The 4,807-nt window shown below is 33.7% G+C and overlaps 1 protein-coding gene and 2 non-coding genes across 3 annotated transcripts in view; all 3 read left to right on the top strand.

The window, feature by feature from the left end:
• The first annotated feature begins 341 nt into the window (after positions 1 to 341).
• On the top strand, positions 342 to 505 carry LOC117102318. The gene has a single exon (XR_004444392.1). It is a non-coding gene; the product is annotated as a U1 spliceosomal RNA (small nuclear RNA).
• A 957-nt stretch (positions 506 to 1,462) lies between these two features.
• Positions 1,463 to 1,626, top strand: LOC117102320. Its single transcript, XR_004444394.1, has one exon. It is a non-coding gene; the product is annotated as a U1 spliceosomal RNA (small nuclear RNA).
• A 2,593-nt stretch (positions 1,627 to 4,219) lies between these two features.
• Positions 4,220 to 4,807, top strand: part of LOC117102317 (zinc finger protein 184-like) — a 7,418-nt gene continuing 6,830 nt past the window's right edge. Inside the window, exon 1 of the mRNA XM_033242581.1 lies at positions 4,220 to 4,346. The gene's annotated coding sequence lies outside the window, so the exon portion shown is untranslated. The remainder of the gene's footprint in view (positions 4,347 to 4,807) is intronic.

Genomic DNA, 4,807 nt, shown 5'->3' with positions numbered 1-4,807 from the left:
CTGTCTATCATGGCTTTATCCTGGGGGCTTTTGTTTTCTCCGGAAATGATTATTCCTTTGGAAAGTACCATCTTGTTCACACTCCCGCTACAAATTAGGCCAAAATGAATATTCATAACCCTAATATAGCCTATTTAAAATACTTTTAAAATCATTAAATATTTCAATTCAATTCTTCATTTCATTAATATTTACAGTGTTTTTGAAATAGCTAATTAATATGTTGGGATTTTTAAAAAAAATTCATATAGTTTTTATGACAATTAAAGGTACTATTAATGACATTTATATATCCTATTCAATGTAATTATATATATAGTCATACTCTTCGCAAGATAAGCATACTTACCTGGCACAGGAGAGACTTTGATCAAGAAGGAAGTCCTCCCAAGGCGAGGCCACGGCATTGCACTTAGCTGTGGTTGACCCTTGCGATTCCCCCAAATGTGGGGAACTCGGGTGTATAATTTATGGTAGCGGGGGACTGCGTTCGCGCTAACCCTCAATAATGATCTTAAAAACAGAAAATTTAATAAAGAGCTTATGTTTGGTACAGGTTGTTCCATTCGTAAGAAGTTTGGTGAATGCGAACCTGTCATTGGCCATAGTAGGCCTAGCATAGTTAATATATAACACTGTATAAAATTGATTGAAAATTGTTAACCGTATTGTGGTGTCCACGTTGAAATTAAGCTTATGCTTTTGCTTTAAATGTTTGGTTAAGGTATCATGTATTTTGTTGAACGCACCTTCAAAATGACATGCGCCACTGTCCTAAAAGTGTAGGCATAAGGTTCAAATAAATTATCTAAACAAATTAGACATTGTAAGATATATTTCTGATGCAGTATGAGTAATTGTTAAAACCGATTTAACACAAGAGTTATGTATGGGGTTTTATCAGTTTTTAGTATTTCAAATGATAATTCTTGATTTTCGGCTTGTAAATTTCGAAAAGGAATTTAAATGTTACTACCTCTCATTGATTGCATTCTGATCAGGCCTACTATGTTATATTTAATTTCCATTTTACATCATTGGTGTAAAAAAAACCAAAAAAAACTACAATAATTTGTAGTCTCTCTCAACCATAGAGAATCTGTTCAATTTTCTTTATGCTCTCAACTGTCTATCATGGCTTTATCCTAGGGGTGGGGCTTTTGCTTTCTCCGGAAGTCATTATTCCTTTGGAAAGTAACCCTTATTGTTCACGCTCCCACTAGAAAATAAATGAATATTCATAACCATAATATAGCCCATTTGAAATACTTTTAAAATCATTAAATATTTTAATTCAATTCTGCATTTCATTAATATTTACAGTGTTTTAGAAATAGCTATATTATGTTGGGAATTTTTTTAAAAGAATTCATATTGTTTTTATGACAATTAAATAGGAAATGACATTTATATATTACATTCAATGTGTTTGTATATATACTCTTACCCTTCGTAGCAAGGCATACTTACCTGGCACAGGAGAGACTTTGATCATGAAGGAAGTCCTCCCAAGGCGAGGCCACGGCATTGCACCTAGCTGTGGTTGACCCTTGCGATTCCCTCAAATGTGGGGAACTCGGGTGTAAAATTTATGGTAGCGGGGGACTGCGTTCGCGCTAACCCCCAGTAATGAACTAAAAACAGGAAATTCTATCCGAACTAAGTATTGCCGCCGCCCGAAGCGAATCTAAACGGTACAGAGTTTGTCAACAGGAGCTCGTGCTTCTTAAAAATATTCCAGTCACAGCCGGGTGAATGCGAAGTCGGGTGTAAAATTTATGGTGGTAATGATAAAATGGTAATGGTATGGTAAAATATAGGTCTAAAGATTAGAAATGCATAAAATTACATAAAAATTCATTGTCGCATATTTTAGCCTATATATTGTTTATTTGGAATCAACACTTTTACAACAGTGGCACACATACGTAACGGTGCGTCCAAGAAAAAGAAAGAAAAAAACGAAATCAAAACAAGACAAATCTAAATTCTAAGAGATAAACAACAAGTACAACATGAAAATCTTATTCTCCCCTCCCCCTCCCACCATAAAAAAATATCTCCTCCTCCCACCACAAAAAAAAAAAAAAAAAAAAATTTTCTTGAATACAACACCTAGACCGAAATTACCCCCGCTTTTATTCTTTTCTTACACCATGGATTCTTTCCAACCATTACTTAATAGTATTTCAAAATGGAAAATCCAAAGTATGGAAAAATTCCGGAAAGCAAAAATAAATTGATAACACATAGCATTAATACAAGGAATATGCTTATACAAAAATGACCCATTTCACCAGCCCTCAGACAAGGTACTCTTTCATTTGACAACCGAAATTCCGACACTCCAGAAAACGAAATCCTCAAGCTGTCTCTTATACACATCTAGATGTGTATAAGAGACAGATATATACCTATATGTATATATATATAACTTAATTTATAAATTAATTTGATTAAAGTTAGAAATATTACAATTAAAAATATCGATATTGGAAAACATTTGAACTAAATTATTGTAACAACAAGACGAATAATAGGACTACCATTTTTACAAACACTAACTCGAGAAAACTGAAAATTAACAAAATGATTTATACGAAGCTTCCGCAACATGAAAATACAAATTTGAATCAAGGTTATAATCAAATTTGGAGTTTAAATATTTAAAAAGAAAAATAAGGTAATTTCGTTTGCGTCTACGTAGAATTTTTTCACAGCTAAGCGGACCGGCTGCTGGGCCGATGAACTTTATGAATTTGTTGTGAATTTCGGTCTATTCTAGCATGGAGGAATTAGTTTAGAGCATTGAGCCTGCTGAAAACCGAAAGGTCCACTGATTAATCTCAGATAAAATACTATAATACATACTCAAAGTATCGAAATGCATGCCATCGTGTCGGGATTCAATATTTCGACATATGTCATGATCATGAATCATCATCATTCATAATTAATTTCGAAATATTGAATCCCGACACGATGGTGTGCATTTCGATACTTGGAGTATGTATTATACTATCTTATTTGAGTCTGCTAGTTATTGTGTTTTAGATAACTGAACAAAAACAAGTTATTTTCCCGTTTGTTTTACGATCATCTCTCCCACCTTCATTGGCGCCTCGTCTGCAACTGAGATCAACAAAGTCGTTAACCGTTCCACATAAGTTTAATAAAAAAAAATGTTAACTCTACAGTTGATATATTTTAAAGAACATAATCGACATTATTACGTGTACAATAAGCATGCTGTTTGTGATGGACACACGGCATTATTTCGTGTACAATGAACATAATGTGATGAGATAATCGATGTACCATCGACATTATTTAGTCTACAATGTACATAATTGACATTATATCGTGTACAATGAACACATAACCTCGACATTATTTCGTTTACAATGAAAATGTTGTACTGTTCAATCGACATTATTTCGTGCACAATCAACTTCATGTAATGTACTTATCGATTATTCTACAGTCAACATTGCTGTGAACAAGTTTGGTAGAAAGTCGATTTACCAATATGATTGATCTTATAATCTAGACACAAGTAACATGAACATAAATTTTACCTGTAACGTTTGGTAACTATGTATGTGATGTCCTTTGTATTTTTATGAGCACTGTTCTTAGTAGACCTACACCAAGTTTTATTAACCTTGTGGAATTAAGTGCAAACACAATGACACAGTGAACAGAACAAAACCGAGAGACACAACTTGGTGTCGGTGTATACAGGCCTATTCTATTTTGGCCTATTAGAGTTGGGTTATTTACGAACCATCCGGGGAACCATCTCCTCAAGTTTTCCCCATAAAGTTGTTAGTGCACATGAGGCTGGTGTTGCATTGTTGTCTTTACTTTATTACAAATATGCTTATCGAATGATTCTATTTGTTTTAAATATTTTTGTAGACTATTTTTTTTTTTCTCGCTGGCCAAATTAAATCAAGAACCAGGGATAATATGTATTTAATTTGCTTGCGTAACAGCCGGCTATATTCGAAATACAGGTGGCTGAGAGTATATATGTTTGAGTAAAATAGATATAGGCCTATTACAGTATTGATATTTTGTATGTTATGAATACAGTTTTGTATTGTAACATTACACCAATATATTATATGAATAAACAGGGGACAGGATACGATGAATGTATAAGTTTTATAGCTTGGAAAATGAAAACAATTGCAAGTAGCTAAAGGCGAGAATCCGGGAACAACAATTAATAATGCTATAGAACTATAGAGGTCGCTATAGCTTATCATTTCTGTCGAAGAAGAGATTGCGATAAGCAGTCTGGCAATAAGAGTCGAGTTCGTCGTCTTGAAGACTGACAGGTAAAGTATTTTTAACAGTTTCGTTTTACAGTATTTATTATTGGTATATTACTCTTTATTTAGATAAATATGTATCTAAAAGTCTTTCTCACATTATAAATATAGGTTTTAAAAATAGGGAATGCTAGATTATGAATGAAATATTGCAGCAGAATGGTACCGATGATGACATGATGTAGGCCTAGCTTGGTTGGATGTTAATATTGTAGTGCTTAACTGCAGCTCAATATAAGTGCCTGGAATATAAGGAATCACTACGAATGACGTCCGGTTCGGCCGTACACTTGTTCGGCCGTAATATATTTGTATGGAACGCCAAATAGGCACAGAGCTGTGCGTATGCTATGTGTGTGTGGTTAACAATAATCTCCCTATTGTAATCTATCTGTCTCTTATACACATCTAGATGTGTATAAGAGCCAGACAGAAACTCTTTGGTTTGTGTTAGTTAATAATGTTTT

This window comes from Anneissia japonica, unplaced genomic scaffold (assembly GCF_011630105.1).
Source record: "Anneissia japonica isolate Jap-2015-1 unplaced genomic scaffold, ASM1163010v1 scaffold3074_len109439_cov131, whole genome shotgun sequence".
In the NCBI taxonomy this organism is placed as follows: Eukaryota; Metazoa; Echinodermata; class Crinoidea; order Comatulida; family Comatulidae; genus Anneissia; species Anneissia japonica.
This window is presented reverse-complemented; position numbering and strand designations above follow the sequence as displayed.